The 17,136-nt window shown below is 36.3% G+C and overlaps 1 protein-coding gene across 4 annotated transcripts in view; it reads right to left on the bottom strand.

Annotated features, from left to right (window-relative positions):
- Positions 1 to 17,136, bottom strand: part of DLGAP1 (DLG associated protein 1) — an 870,774-nt gene that overhangs the window by 576,554 nt on the left and 277,084 nt on the right. For all 4 annotated transcript variants that reach the window (XM_038543734.1, XM_038543736.1, XM_038543735.1 and 1 more), the window contains one exon: positions 6,003 to 6,124. The gene's annotated coding sequence lies outside the window, so the exon portion shown is untranslated. The remainder of the gene's footprint in view (positions 1 to 6,002; positions 6,125 to 17,136) is intronic.

Here is a 17,136-nt window from a genome sequence, read left to right on the forward strand (position 1 = left end):
TCTCAGACCCAGGTGAAGACCCTCAGAGGGATGAGATAAAATTATGCCTCCCCATGCTAGCATATACCTAAATATTTAATCTGTGTTTGCTATTATGTTTTTAATCATAAAGAGATGCCAAGAATATCAAATATCTGAATTGCTAGAGAGATGGGCAGTGTGCATCATCTTCATGATTATTTTCTCAAGTTTGTACCTCATTTGAGTTACGATTCCGAGATTATAGAGAAGGATAAAAGGATCCCAGTGACAATGCTGGGTTGCTTCAAATAGTATTACCTTTTCCATAAACATAGTTTTTAAATAAATAAGATATTTTAGGTGAAAATTTCTAGCATGTGATAATAATACAACAAGAATCAAATAAATTTGACTAACATGCTTTTTTTCTTTTTTCCTTTTAAAATAATTCTTGTGAAGCTGTATCATTTTACTGCATAGTAAGCATTATCCTTGGGTTTTCTTACAGAGTCAACACTCAAATATGTGAGTTGTGATAAAGTCTATTGCAATCTATTGATAATGAAGTTATTCTATCATCCAGCAAAGAATATTTAAGTTTTTTTTCAGAGAGTACTTAATAATCATTTCATTAAAAATATCTTTAGTAATAATTGGTCTATACAGAAATATATTATTAACATTTAATATTATTAATCATAATCTTAAGATTTAATATTATATATTTATATATTAAATATACACAATATATTTAATAACTAGTTATAGTTACATATAACTACGCTACTGTGAGAGGACCAGTGTTTCTAAGTAAACAATATCACCACCATGACAACCACCACCATGCAGTGTGTGTGTGTGTTTCTCTTGCACGCTCTCCTTCCTAGGGCTTGAAACAGCCTCATCAGTATGATTTTCATCTTGACTATGATATGTCTCTAAGATATGACAAATAAACACAACATTCCACAATTAGATTTTTGTTTTCCTACAGATGTCTGAAATCATCAAGGTACTCAAATAGCACCACTAGTTCTGAGCTCCTAAATTATTTCTGACATAAAAAGTATACAAGAGTAAATAGTAAGATTTATCTCAAAATGCATAAGCATGCACAGGAATGACAGAAGATTGAAATAGAGAGAAACAACAGGATTGGGTCTTCTGCTAAGATTGATGAATTATTCCACCAAAGCCTTATTGATCTACTCCTATTAAGTAGGCAGATCTGAATTACTGCTGAGAAAGCACTGTGGCTCATCAATATCAAAATGACAATTCAGCCTCAGAAACACTTAAAAAGAACAGAAAAATATTTAATATTTGCATGAATCCTGTAGTAAATGCATCATCTGTTGACTAAAATTTGATTCTTTTTTGCTTCGGGGTAAAAGATTGCATCAGGCAAATTGGTTATAAAAATCCTTTTTTTAGAGGACAAGAAAGGGGAAAAAAGGAATACCTTTTAACTTACTGGAATCAGATACAAACCAAGAGTGTATGAACAATTATTCAGGCTAAACCCATGTCTTGAAAGGATTGAAGAATCCTTTTTTTAATTTCTGCCCAAAATGTGGCTAGATGACAAAACAGGAGACAGAATGCAACTTGCAGACTTCATGCTCTGACCCTGAAGGGGCTCCTCTTGCTGTGGATAATCATTCTCATTGCGTAGAACCAGGTGTCCTGTCTACATGAAAAACTATGTTGAGCTTTCCCATAAGTGTTGCCAGTCTCGGACAACTAAATTATGGGTACGTTTTCTAAATCCTGTTCATTTTTCAGAGTCACAAATAAACATTTATTAGCCTGGTAGAATTATATTGGCGAAGAATGTAATCTTCTGTTAACCTTTAAAACCATGGTTTGGGCTCTGGCCAGCTTAGAGGCTGGCACAGATTCTCAGAGCTATGCATGTTTGGCATGTGAGTGCTGGATATTTTTTGGATTATCTCTAATCTTGAAAGCAACCTTGCAGGTACTACCAACCCTGCCCTCATTTCACAGAGGATAATGCTAAGGTATGTAGAGTGGTACAGGAAATTCTCCAAGCTCATATTGGGAATTAGGGAAAGAGTTAGGTTTTGAACTCAGATTTTTCTAGATCCAAAATCCTGCTCCTTCAACTTCACTGTCACACATGTGCTGTGTAAGTGTATTGACCAACTCCACTTCTGTGCCTGATTTTAAGGAGCATTTCATATGATCTGCATCCTGACATTGCAAGATAAGATACTGGCATGAATCCCAGGGACAGTGATCCTAAAGCTTTCATTTTATAATGGAGGCAACTAAGGTGTAAGGACTCAGCCAAGGGCATGCACTAAAGTAATAACAAAGTTGAAACTAGACTTTTCCTTTACGTTTCCCATTAGGCATGCCGTAACAGGACGTGAACATGTGAATTTTCTACTATTAAAGTGAATTACAAAACAAATCCTCAAAAAGAAAATGTCAAGATTCATGTCATCATTGATTGTTCTTATTTATGCTAATACATAATCCTAATAGGCTTTTTCAAGTGTGCATTTTAAAGCTGACATCACTATGGATCACATAACAGAAAAAAATATGTGGGAACTTGGTTTAGAAACATACAGAATAAATTTCACACTGAGCTATAAAAGTCGGCATTGAGCCCATTTTCTGGAATAAATCAAAGAGTAGGCAGAAAGCAGACAGCAGGAACAGTTATTTTAGCAAGAAAAGTAGGATAAATTTACCAAGCCAATCATGGGATGATGTACGCAGATAAGAGACGCGAAGAGAAAATGTGCAACGTCGCTACACAAACACATTTGAATGCGAGAAAGCAAAACCCAGAAAGCACAATTGTCCTACATGTGAATAAACACTCAAATTATGCTGCAGCTGCAAAATTTAAACTCAAGGAAGAGACGTTTGCAAAGAAATTTATTAAATGGATGTGATTTCCTGGTCTCACATACCCAGTGGTTCTTTTATAAAGTGAAATGTACAATTTTCCTTGATATAAATGACATTTGCCCCCTGTTGCACTCAATCAAATAGCAAAAAAGTCTTTTGTGAAAGACTCTGCTTATTAAGGAGCACAATATGATTGATGCCAGACACTCAGGCTCTGGATACGTAGAGTTAATCCATCTAATTCAATGTCTTATATACTGCGTACAGTCTTACATGATAAGAAGGTTTTCATGTGAAGGAAATCAGTCTTTCCCTAATGGCATATCCCAGAGCAACTTCTTCATAAGAAGATAAGTTTCTTGCTGAAACCAACCCTTGGCTGCCAAACCTATTCATCTGTCCTTCCTTCCTTCCATCCATTTATCTGTCCATCGATCCATTCATCCATCCAACCATCCATCCATCCATCCATCCATCCATCCATCCCTCCCTCCAACAAATATGTATAGGTCTACAATGTCTATAACCCAGGAGGGGATATAAACATCTATCACAAAGCTTATCGTTGGGAATTTTATGATATGGAAATAATAACTGACCAGAAGACTCAGACTGTTCTTAAACTAGCATACCTTCCCACGATGGTGATGTTGGCAAGGGAGCCCTTTTACTGCAATCAGTCTTTCACTCAAACTGCAATGTGGGAATTAGTAGTAGCCAGTCTACATGTTTGTTTTCACAGGGTGGTTCACAAAGGAGGTCTCAGGACTGGCAACATCACCTGGGAACTTGTTAGAAATGCAAATTCTTGGGCCTTATCCCAGGCCAATCTATGTTGGAGAGCCAAAAAACAGTAAATCACTTGGAAGACTTGATAAACTACAGAATTTGCATTATACACAATGGTCTAGACCACTGGTGGGGGAAGCCAAGGAATAAGTAAGTCTGAAAACTTAAGAGTGGCAGTTTTTACATGTTTGGTTAAGAAGTTTGGACAATGATAGATTGATAAATTAGAGAATATTTTCTGAGCAAAGCACAGCCATGATCAGAGCTTTTGTTTTGGAAGACTTTACAGCCTGATGAGCCCACGGAGGGGCAACTGCATTGTTCAGGTTGAGAAGACAAAGTAACTTAATCTTTGATGACTCATGAATTTGTCAGCCTCAAATATTAACTGGGACCATTCACTCTGTTCACCTTCTGCCCTCAGATGTGGTTCTTCTTAAGAGATCTCTCTCCACTGTCACAGGGTTTCCTTCATCCCATAGTCTGATTCTGTGTACCCTTTGGTATTTCTGCCTTGCCATCTGTCACTACCTCCCCTGGTTCTCTCTGCTGTTCCTCCTCTATGCCCACATTTCATTTCCTTCACTAGCAATATGGATGCTAATGTAAATCAATTTAAATGTTTGTTGCTGGTTGTTTGTATAGCTTCTTGGTGAGTTCACAAATGACAGTCCTCCTCTGAACATAGGATCTGCTACGTCACAACACAACTGAAGCCTTCACCTGACCTTACTTAAATCTGTCAAAAACCCCTGATTCACTTTAATGTGTTAAATCCACTTCACAAGCTGACCATCCTTGTACCATTATGCTCAGACATGCATAATTAAGTCACTCTTATCACACAAGTGATGACATTGCTTACTGGGTTATTTCCAAACAGGAAAGATGGTAATTGGTTTTCTGTGTATCCAGACACCTTCTTGTACATAAAATCATCTACACTTAGTAGTAGTAAGTACAGATCTAATGAAATGCCATTGTCTTTATTCCAACATTTGGGTCATACTTTGTATTTTACTATATAATATCTCAAATGTACTTGTGGACCAAGTTGTACATCTCACTCTAAACACAAACAATTTATTGATGAAATTAATTTTGAAATATAGTTCACTCTGGTTCTATGACACCTGGATTTAACTTTTCAATATAGCACAAAACATTTTCTTCCTGGAGGTATATCATTTAGGAGGAATATGTGATTTATTTTATGATTTAGAATAAGTTAAAAGGAAATCTAATGGATGCCTCTGGTTCCCTGTATCACACCCCTTGGCCCACCTATGATTTCAGCCATAGCTGCACAGACAGATGGTTCTGCGCCAGCTGGGGTTCTCTTCACCTTTCTAGCATCCAAACTCAAGTGACCACTGGGTGATTCCAGCCCCATGCAATGCCAGCACAGCCCCACATTGCAGGGGTTGTCAATGCCCCTGGGACCAATCCACAACCAATGTGGGAAAACCCAGTGGATAAACCTCTTGCCACAAGTCCTTCAGGCAGAAATTCTGGGAGGTCCCCCAAGCTTCCAGAGGTCCCAGGGAATAATGCTCCTGCAGTCCGCATTGAGGGCCTTCTACTCCCCACTTGGTTTGGCCTTTGCTTCTTCCCCAATTTACACTCTCTGACCTCTAACTCCCATCCTTAGGATGAGCTTCCCAGTTAATCACCATGCTCAAATCATTGTCTCAAGCAAGCAACCCCAAGAAAGATGACAGCTTATTAATACATTCAGCAATTTTAATCTCCTGATTAGACACCTCATATGTGGTGTTTCAGATTTGTACATTATTAAGAATCTCCTTTTTTTTCCTTCTCAAAACTCCATAATGATAGGAAAGGAGTGGAGCGGAGATACAGCATTGTCTCAAGTGTCTCCACTGCCTTTCTTAGAGCATGTAGATCTTGGTGAGCACACTGTACTGATAAGTACTGATAAGTTCAAACCTGCCCAACACTAAAAAGAAAAAAAGTTAAAAGCTGATACGATGCCATCTAATTTTGTAATTCTATGCTTAATGCAAAGTACACTATTTTGGTCCACAGTCAGGAAAACGGCATTTACCTCATCTGCCATTCTAGATTAACAACAAGAATGAAGACTAAACATATAAACATATAAAACATGTCTCTTTTACATTCTGTAACAAGCAAACCAGGGAGTTAAAAATCACAGTCTGTACTCAGCAGCCTCTTAATATGTCTGGAATTACAAACCAGGAATATTTATGCTTGAATATACCATGTTATCAAAAAAAAAAAAAAAAAAAAAAAAAAAAGAAAGAAAGAAATTGTTTTCCGTAAGATAGCTGGAAAAGAAGCCATAGGGTTGTGTTATATTAGAAGAAATGACACAATTTTACCTTTGATTATCAATTTTCCATTTTTCTTGCTTCTAAGGCAGAAAAAGATCCAAACTCTTCAGGTTTGTTTGTTTGTTTTTTTTTAACTGGCTGTCACTCTTGGTTTGTGATGCTCAGCTGTTCTGAAACATAACAAAACACAATAATAGATTTAAGAACTAACCTGAAAAAAAAAAAAAAAAAGATACTTAAGTTCTCTTAAGAATTACTCTGACAAAAAAAAAAAAAAAAGAATTACTCTGACAAACATTAAATTCAGTGATGTGAGAAGGGAATTCTACAGAAAATTTACATGAATGTGTTTTTGCATGATGTTATATACATCATGTAGTTTTGTGCTTCCCAGAAAATAAAATCTACCACCAGGAATAAAGTATAATGTCACCACAATAACTGGGTTTGGTATTCTACTATTAACTTTTTATATTCGTTAAAAAGCAATAAAATGCACACATTGATCTTTTGATTTTGTAAGATACACTATACACACAGGACTGTATTCACTTCCCGTGTATTATTTCTTTTATCATTTTATCATTTTTTGCTGCAACTAAGCAGCTGTAAATAAAGGGCTAGAGGTATCAATCTTCCCAGGGTGGTTCTTCTGACATCACAGGAGGACACAAATCAGGCAGGGCATAATCCCAAGTACACTACCACAGGCTTGCTGATGCTCAAAACAAAACATGACCCCTAATTATTGATGCTTTCTGAAGAGAGTGAGAAAATGGAATTGTAAGTAGGCCCAGAGTCATGGGAGGTAACTTTTCCAATCATATCACATGCTTTATGCTGAGCTGTCATTTTTCTTCTCTAAAAGTTCACAAAGAAAGGGACTTGTGTCACAAAAATGATCTGGTGTTGGAAAGCATAGGTATCAACAGAATTCTGCTTGAGCAATATAATTTTGTGGTTCTAGGTAGCATATTAAAAGAAAGTCCATAGAGAATGAGAAAAATAGTAGATCTAAGTATTAAACAAAGATAAAGTGATCTTCAGATTTAAGAATACTGGTATGAATATTTTTTTTACCTCCTAATTATTTATAGGAATTACAGTGCCTGAATGAATATGGAATTCATTTCACAGAAGAGGAATTGGAGGCCCAAAGAGGTGATGTGTTTTGCCCAATTTTACTCAGCTAATAGGCACAAAGACAGAATGACATTCCAGAATCTCTGCCTCAAAGTTTGACCCCTTTAGAAATCTATAACACTGTATTTGTTTCCAAAAAGAAAACGTGGCATTCAGAAAGATCGGGGCCAATACAATTCTCTGCTGAGCAATATTTTGAGCTTGACAAAGCTGATAGGTTAAGAATAAGATGCTACGGGTGGTCAAATGCAAGAACTACAGTAGCATAACAATATCATATATATATATATATATATTTCATGTATCCACATTATAAAAGACAAAAATGATACTCTATTATCAGTAGCTCTCAGGTAGGAGTCCTGATTTATATAAAATTATTCTATTAAATATTCTTAATATTCCAGTAAACTGAATGAATCTGATTTTTTCCCTACATGTATGAGAAGATTACTCAAAGAGATAACAAAAAAAATGTTGATTTTAAAGCAGAGAACTGGCCATTTATTCATTTGTATTATTTATTGAGACTATTTTGTGCGGGTATTGTTCTTAATTTTCTACTGAAACGAAATGAAAAGATTATAAAATTTCTCAAAAACACACCCAGATCTACAATAAGAAATCAATTTTATTACACTTGAAACGTTTCATAAGTTAGAAAATATTGATGTAAACAAAGAGTGCAAGCACTAGAAGGTGTCTCAAATGTCATCTGATCTAGTGGTTCTCAAGTATGGTTGATCAACATGATCATCTGGAAAGCTGCAGGAAAATACAAATTATAGAATGTCATGCAAGAGCTGTTAAATCAGCATATTTATTAATAAAGTTAGGGCAATTTGCATTTTAAACTGGGTCCCCAGTTCATTCTCCTGATCAAGTTGGTTTTGGAAACTTATTGATTCTTGCCTAATCTCCTTATTTATATGGATAAGGGAACTAAGACCAGTGAGTGACTTGCCCATGGCATTTAGTTGTTGGTGACAGAACGGAAAAAGTTAGAATCTCTAGTATTTTATTATACTTTAATTTTCTTATTTTCCTTTACTCCAAGGGTTTTTTTTCTTTTGCTTCTTCCTCTTTCCTATCACCACGTAACCAATATTTAGTACAGACATCTAAGAACAAAAGTAAAAACAAAGAAACAAACAAAATCAACAAAAAGCCAAAGTGGGAATTGCAACTTAAACTGTTTGATTCAGTAGGGTGTTTTCCACTGTTCCACTTTGTTCGACAGTCATCTATTTTTGGAGTGTTCTGCTTAACCCATTTCTCTGCATTCCCCAACTTTCAGAGGTATCCTCCATCAGTTGTTTGTCAGTGAGTCCTGATCCCTGGGCTTTGCTTTAAAGGGAAGGGGCATCATCTGCACTGGGCTTCTAATCTGGAACTAGGAGACTACAGTCTCATTTAAGGTGAAAGAGTTATGGCTGGAGTGTGGTCACCTTGCCCCTTATGGGCAGAGGGAGCACATACTGGTAATCTCCGGAAAAGAAAAGTGAAAAAGACTCGTGGAAGGTAGAGTGAGAGCTCTCCAAATTCATCTGCTTCCTGCTCTTACTTACATCTTTATTTTTCCTTGTGGCTCTCATGAGCTCATTATAATCTTATGATGCATTCTACTTTATATTTTTCAAATCATTTAGTTTTAAGTTTTTGATTTACACTAGTTCAAGTGGTTTGATTCTACGATTCTGCAGCCAGAGTCCTAACTAACACATTTCCTATCATTCTTGTCATGCAAGTTATTTTATAAGCCAGTCACTTTAGTTACATTATGTTAAGAGGTTCATTTAAAAAAAAATTGGCTTAGAGTATGGAGAAGGGGAGATGGAGACTGTAAACGCATCACATTTTATGGAATACTGATATTTTCATAAAGTACATGTTTTACAGTGTGATAAAGGGGAAAAGGTCCAGATCAGAGAGTTTTCTCTTAATCTCAGCTCTGCCTCTTATAGGATTTCTGGGTTGTGAAAGTTACCTAGCCTCTTTGGGTTTCAATTTCTTCATTGTAAAATAGAGACAAGGAAACCTACCTTAGTCAGGTTAGTATGGGGAAAAAATGAGACCACTTGTATATTCATTCACTCATTCACTCACTCACACACTCGCTCAAGTCCCAAAGATCTATTGAGCATTTATCACATGTCAAGCACTCTGCTCAGTGCTTAGAATAATGAACATTTCATTTTAGTTAAGGTGAGAAAATAGAAAATAAACAATAACTACGGTGAAGGAATAAAGTATACAGTATTTTAGAACATGAATATGTTACTGATGTAAGAAGAATAGATCAAGTTAAGGGGGATGAGGAGTACATGGGCTGGAGGTTATTAGGAGGTGAGAGAACCTCACTAAGAAAGTAAGATGTGACCAGACACTTGAAAGATGTGAGGGAGTGAGTCATGTACCAAAGAAGGGTGTTCTAAGCTGACAGAACCACCAAGGTTAAGGCTGGAAGCTGGGAGTGTGTGCGGTTGTTTTGGAATTATGTGGTCAGTAGGGATGGAGTGAAAGAAGGAAGGGGAGATTAGTAGAAGAGAAAATGGTAGGGCAGTGGGGAGTACTGTGGGAAGGTAGAGGGAGGGATGGATCAAGGATGCTCAGCTTTTTGCTTTCCCTCGGTGTGAAATGGGGGTCACTGCAAAAGTTTGAGCTCAGAAGTGACACTAACATATTATGTTTTAACAAGTTCATCCTGGCTGCCAGTTGGGAACAGATCACAGTGGAGGTCAGGATAGTGGCAGGCAGAAAGCTTAGAGAGAGAGGCCACATTGGCTCAAAGTCAGGAAGAGCTGGTGAGGAGTGGTCAGTCAGATTCATGCTGGGCTTATTTTGAAGTGAGAGCAACAGGATCTCCTGTACTTCATGGAGAGAAAAGAGAGAGAAAAGGATGGCCCCAAGGCTTCTAGCCAAAGCAACTGGAAGAATAGCTTCACCATCACGTGAGATGAGAAGGGCTGTGGCTACAAAAGGCTTTTAGGGAAAGAAGATGAACTTACCTGGCCTTATTGATCTTGAGAGGTCAGTGCTCAGTGGACTTGCCATGTAGGTAGTTAGTCATGCAATACTGGAATGTGGGAGAGAAGTGTGGCTGGAGTTTCATTAAAAGGTTCCGGAAGACTTTCTGGTCTAGCATAGGCAACTGCTAATATTCTTATTGCCACCTACCATAGTGATTATGAAGGAGTTAAACAAAAATAATATATAGAAAGCACAATGCCTGGTTTATAACAGGAACTCAACATTATAATTCCCTTCTGTCTCCCACCTTTATTTCCAAATATTTAGTTCTCTATTGACTATAAGATTGAGTCTATTTTTTTTGTGAAAAAAATCAATTCTCCATAAGATATAATAAAAATCATATTTTATATGTTGACAGCCCTTCTAAAAATATAGCAAAAATAATCTTCTGATAAAATATTAATACGTTTCAATAAGTCATGAAGTAGAACTTTCAGGTAGTGAGGTAAATTGTGATTTGGGCATGAGCTAAAAGATCTAAAGAAAAAATGAAAACAGGACTGAAATAATCCATGGACCTCTAAGTCTCTCAATGTGTCACAAATCTCCCTGGATTTCGGGCAATGAGTAGCAGTCTTTCAGGATAAAGAAGATGCAGAAAGTGGAAAAGGTGCTTATTCAAACTGCAGGTCCCAGTGTACATATGTTGAAGGCACATCTGGGGACCTTTGGAAATTCTAGAAAGAATTCAATAAAGTCTAAAAGTGTGTCTTTAAAAAGGGGTACTTAATTTATAAATGTGTCTTCAATCAAATACATTTTAACCTAGAAACCATCTGAGTATGAACCCTCTTTTACAGATGAAGTTAATGAGGACTAGGGAAGTGAAGTGTTATGCCTGAGGCCACAGGCAGCCAACAGCAAGGCCAGGACTAGACCTACTCAGTATAGCTGTCTTTCCACTCAGTTTCTCTTCAGGTTTTTTTTTTTTTTTTCCCCACTCAATTACCTCTTATACCAAATAAACAGCATCATTTCTGTGAAGTCTCATGTCTTATCTTAATATTTGCTGAAATGCTATAGTCCATAAAGCACTGTGTTTGTTTGAAGACAAAATTAAACTATCTATCTCCCTCCTAGGCTACTCATTCCTGCAGATGATGAAATAAGAATAAGGTTGGCATTTATTCTGACTTCCTATATGTCTGAGACAGTGTTAGTGCACATAAGAAAACGAGGGCTAGCCAGCTTCAACTTCTTTTGCATATCAGGTTGCTAAGTGATTGGTCATTTTTTTTAAAGTTTATTTATTTATTTATTTATTTATTTATTTATTTATTTATTTATTTATTTATTATAAAGAGGGAGAGAGAGAAAGAGAGAGAGAGGGGGGCAGAGACACAGGAGGAGGGAGAAGCAGGCTCCATGCCGGGGGTCCCACGTGGGACGGGATCCCGTGACTCCAGGATCGCATCCTGGGCCAAAGGCAGTCGCTAAACCGCTGAGCCACCCAGGGATCCCCGGTCATTTGTATATAAATCTATATTTAAAAAAAAAACTTCAAGGCAGGGCTGAATGCATGAGTGTGTAACTTGGGCAACTGCCCAGGAGCCCATGCTCAGAATAGCCCCTTGCTTAATTTTTTTTTTTTTTTAATTCAAATCATTGTTTTTGTGGGTGAAGTCTGATGGGATAGTGGAACCTATGGGTAAGAAGGGGTATCTGCTAGGGCATGCCCACCCCTAGCAATCGCTTGCTGTCTCATTTACATATATACATATATGCATAATATGCATAGTGGTGAATTCTGGTGGACCCACAATTCCTGGGAGTGCAGGGAGATTCGATGTGAGGTTAAGTATTCTCTGTCTATGACTAAGTGGGGAAGCCAACAATCCCAAGAGGCCGTGGCTTTCCACAGGAATCAGGATTTGGCTTATACTTCAGAAGGCAATTGTATTCTAAGAAACACGGAGTCACAACTGATGGGGTTCAGGGCAGGCCACCCAGAATATGCCACCAAAGTGGCATATTGATTATCTTGAATTAAAGTTATTTGGGACACAGCCTGTGCAAGAAGGACACTCTGAGCCTCTTCTGTCCCCTGAAAGCAGAAAATAAATCTCCCACGTGAGTGATACCTGTCCTGTACCAGGAAGTAAAGAGACAGGGAATTGAGACAAGGCTATATCAACAAACCCTCTTATTTCTTCACTAATTTACTACTCAAAGTCTGAACTTATTTTTGTCAAGTTTTCACGAACTTATTGTTTCTTTGCCTGAAAGGTATAAAAGCTGCCTGATTTAGTTTCCTCTTTGAATCTTATATTTTTATGGGCTCCTGTTTATAGGAAATTAAACTTGTTTTTCTCCTGAGACTCTGTCTTATGTTGATTTAATTATTAGACCAGCCAAAGAACCTAGAAGTTAAGAGGGAAAAAATTTTCCTTCCCAACACAAGAAATTCTATCATATCCTCTATTTTTTTTTGCATTTCCCCCTCTTGAATTAGCAGGCTGCTTATGGTGAAAATAAAGACATAAAAAGAGAAAGGGAAAGCCATAGTTCTTTTTTTTTGCAGTTCTTCCTTACTATTAGTGAGCCAAAGGAAAGAGTGTCGTCAGTACAGTGGGCATATATCAAGAAGTGAAATAAAAAGGTTTGTGTAGTGTTTCCACTCTTTTGGTAAGAGTAACATATATATACATGATCTATGATATACAAATTGTATAATTTTGATGATTCTGCACGTAAGTTAAATAGTCTCATATTTGCATCACACAATATAAAGATTAATGGTAAAATGCATGATAATAATTTTAACTTTTTTTCTTTTTTTGGAACAACATTAAATAGGAAATAAAATACACTCTGATCAGTTGAGAGAAAGATGGAAGAAAAAAGCAAACAGTTTTATACTTTAGTATATTTAACAATTCCTGTCTTGCTTTCTGAACAAGGAGCCTGCATTTTCATTTTGCTTTGGGCCCTACTAATTCTGTAGCCATTAAAATTCACCCTGTTGTAATGAACTAGCGCAGACTTTATTAAGTGCTTCAAGTATTATTAATTTACAGTGTAAGTATCATACATAGGATTTTTGGAAACAGACAATCTGCTTCTGAAAAGCCTAGTATAATTACAAACTAAATTAATCTAGTCTCCATTTTCATCAAATCTCCTAATGTCTTCTCCTTCCTTCCCAGAAGACTCCTTGGACATCTGACCAAGATTCTTAATTTGAGCTAACCCACCTCAGAAGTCCCTCAGTTTTTTATTTAATTTAGTTTTTAATTTAATTTAATTTTAATCTTCCATTTGAAACTCCACTGCCTTCAAGGTCAAATCCTCAGTAGGTAAAGAGAGAAAAGTCAGCGGTAAAAGTAATTTACTTTAAAGTGTGGGAATACAGCCACCTGACACTTTGGAGGGATATTTAGATTTTAAAGAAGCACTTAGTTCAGGCTAAATGACCTTAATGTATACGAAACAATGCTTCTAAAGGAGGAAACATTCTATTACTCTCTGCTAAGAGGGCGGTTAGACCCCAATGCACTTGAAAAAGGGTTATGATCTGTTTCTCAACAACCACACATGATTTTTTTAAATGAGGCAATTTATGGCCACATATATGAAGATTTTTTCAATCAAAAAAGGACTTCACAATATGAAATATATAGGCTTATTTCATGTCTCCTTAAAGATCACCAGAAAGAAATATGCTTTAATACATGTAGTAGAGACAGCTTCCCTTCATTTGTCTTTATGAATTTGACCTCTGTTCTTCCAATTCTGTCCTTTATTAGTCTGCCTGTGGTGACTTTGCAGCTTCAGGAATTTAGCTGAAGGACTCTGTGCAGAAATTTTAAGGTATTGACCCCTCCCCCGCACACCAACTCACTTTACTACGGACAAGATGATTTTGGGTTCCCTCGTGAACAGAAAGTGGGTAGTGACTCACTGAGATACCACAGCTGTTGCCCTTGTACCGAAAGACTGACAGTCTATTTACAACTTTGAGAGCACTATTTAGAAATATCTTTTAATCCATGTGGTGGGAGACTAAAAGATCTTTTCCCTTAGGCATATCTTTTTGTTTAAAAGGAATGCTCATTGCCTGAGAATAAATTGGAGACTGCAATATTTATTGTAAATGACATAAGTGGGGACTTTCAACATCTCACATCTGTATAGCTTTGTAAATCTCAAAGTTTTAATATGTTTATGAGTGGTTTTCTTTTTTAAAAAAATACAGTAGTGGGTGCCTGGGTGGCTCAGTAGGATAAGCCTTGGACTTTTGATCTCAGGTCAGGTCTTAATCTCAGGGTCGTGAGTTCAATCCTCACACTGTGCTCCATGCACGCTGGGCATGGAGCCTACTTAAAAGAAACTATAGTAGACTATCCTAACCTATTTGGTTCTAGTGAATTCACATAGCTTTCTCTTCATTCATTAGGCTGAATGTGTCCCATATCTCTTTCAGTTCCACCCAGCTCCCTGGATGGACTTAATGAACCACAGTAAGAGTGGCCACATTCATTGACTGCTTACTATATGCCATCATTGTTCTAACTAAGCTCATTACACGGACTGTTTCATTTAAAATTCACAATAACCCTATTAGGTAGGTGATGTTATCATCACCATTTTACAAATGAGAAGAATGAGAGAGCTGGTAAGAGATGGACCAAATTTTGACAGAGCTGGTCAGTAGGGGGTGGCATGACACAGGCCAGTAGTCTCTCCACCAAGCACTCCCCACAGTTTCACCTGCCAATGTTTGTTTCAAGCCAAATATACAGATTTATTTTTCATGAATTCATTTCACTCACCTATCTAATTCATTTATATCAGCTGGGCTGTAAGGCTTCCAAAGCTTACCACGTCCTAGAATTTGAAATAAGTTGCTTCATTTAGATATTATTATCATGATCCCCTTTTACAGATGCCAAAATTGAGACACAAAGAGATTTAAATTACTTGGCCAAAATCTCAGAAAATTTTGGAATTAAATCTAGTTCTTTTTATCATTTTGTTATCACTCTTCTGTGTCAGATTTCGTTTTGCTCATTCCTAAAAATGAATTTTCTATGCCAAAGTACAGAAAAGCCTTATTATTACCTCTGTTATTATTATTATCATCACCATCAAGTTGGTGATAAATTCAATGGTAGAGCCAAAGTTTAGTAGCCAGAGACCAAAGTCTTAGCTCCAAGCCCAGATATGCCAGTTGGCAACTCTAGTTCCATGGCCACAAACTGTAACTTTGTTTCCAGCCAGTCACTTCCCAAATGCATGCTGCGAAACATGAATTGATGAATTATGCATATTTAAATATGGATTGAACTTTATCATTCATCAAATCTCATTGCTTCATTTCATAGTATGAAAAGCACAGTTTTTAAGTAGAATACCTGAGATCATACAGCAAATTAGTAGTAGAACTAGGATAAAAATTTAGATCTTCTGACACTAAATCTCATCCCATTAACAAAGGCAGCTTCTAATGGTTATTTTTTCGCAGTGTCTTTAGAAATGTGTTCATATCTGTTTGAACAGATATTGAGTGGCTACTCTGTCCCAGACACTATACTAGGTTGCTAGGGACAGCAACAGTAAACATAAAGGAAAAATTCATGGCCTCTCAGAGCTTTACAAACTGGCACTGTGATGTTAAAATGTCCTGAAGTTTTAAATAATAAAATGTCACATGAATTTAAATTATTTTAAATGTAATCACTGGTAAAAAAAAAAAAAAAAAAAAAGTGATTAAACAATCAAAGCCAGAAGCACTGGCTTGAAATATGGATGATCCAAAGCTATAATGTTTCATAGAAGGAGGAGCTTATTATCACATATGCCAGTTTATGATCAAACCCCAGTCTTTAAACAAACAGGGGTCATATGGGTTTTGTGGTACACATGGAAAGATAGAGAAAGTAAGGAAGGTCCATGCTCCCAAGCAGCTTAAGTTTGAGATGTATGAGTCTGTAGATGAGGGGAAATGCTTTCCCTTCGATTTAAACTTCTTTAAGCAAATTCCATAACATTTAAAACATTATCTTTTATTCTGTGACAGTTAGAAATCATTCTCTATAGCTGCTAAGAATTAAAACTATAATTAAATGAATAATCTGAAATATCTTAAAACCCCATTAAATTTTCTGAAATTGATTTATTTCAAATCTTTTTTTTTAAGTGATGCATACCATATTCTGTGTCAACTTGTCCAGTGGCAGAGAAATAACAATAATAAAATGTAAATTTTCCTCTAAATCAATATATGACCGCATCCTCTTGCCAATAATTATCATAATGAAGTAACAAAATTGAGCTCTTGGTCACAAAGCTGACTGCATTTGCTATTAGTCCAAATAGAAACAGTCACCCTAAAGCTATTTCATAATGGAAAATACAGAGCAATGCTGTTTAAAGTACTATACTAAGCCTATTCTTTAATTATAATATTCCACAATGTTAATAAACAACATTATCTGCAATAACCAGGGTTTTTAAAAATGTAGTTGTGCTCTGAGCTGACAACACACTATGCTTTAGTGTCTTCCAAGATATTAAAAGCTTCATTCTGACTCTCCCACTTAATAAGTATGTCAAATAGACATACATGGCTGATGTCTCCTAAAGATTCTGCTCAATGAAAATCCAGCAATAGGAAGACATAAGAATTCAAAACATGACTAATCATTACAAATTTATAACCACCTTTACTCATATACTTTCTTAAGTGCTGAACTGCTAAAGATGTATCTGCTAATATGCATATATCTACCATTCAAAACTTCTGAAAGGTAAATATATAAGAATTCACACTCAGAAAATATTCTGAATGATAACTGTTGGGAAAAAAATCTAAGGGGTTAGCAACTATTTGAACTATTAATTTTACTATTCATACCTACATTCCTCACAGAATGTAGGTATGAATAGTACCTTATTTATTATTATTATTATTATTATTATTATATAGTACCTTATTTATTTATTTTTAAATATTTCATTTATTTATTCAAGAGAGGGAGCACAGGTGAGATAGTGAGAGCAGAGG

Source organism: Canis lupus, chromosome 7 (assembly GCF_011100685.1).
Source record: "Canis lupus familiaris isolate Mischka breed German Shepherd chromosome 7, alternate assembly UU_Cfam_GSD_1.0, whole genome shotgun sequence".
Classification (NCBI taxonomy): Eukaryota; Metazoa; Chordata; class Mammalia; order Carnivora; family Canidae; genus Canis; species Canis lupus.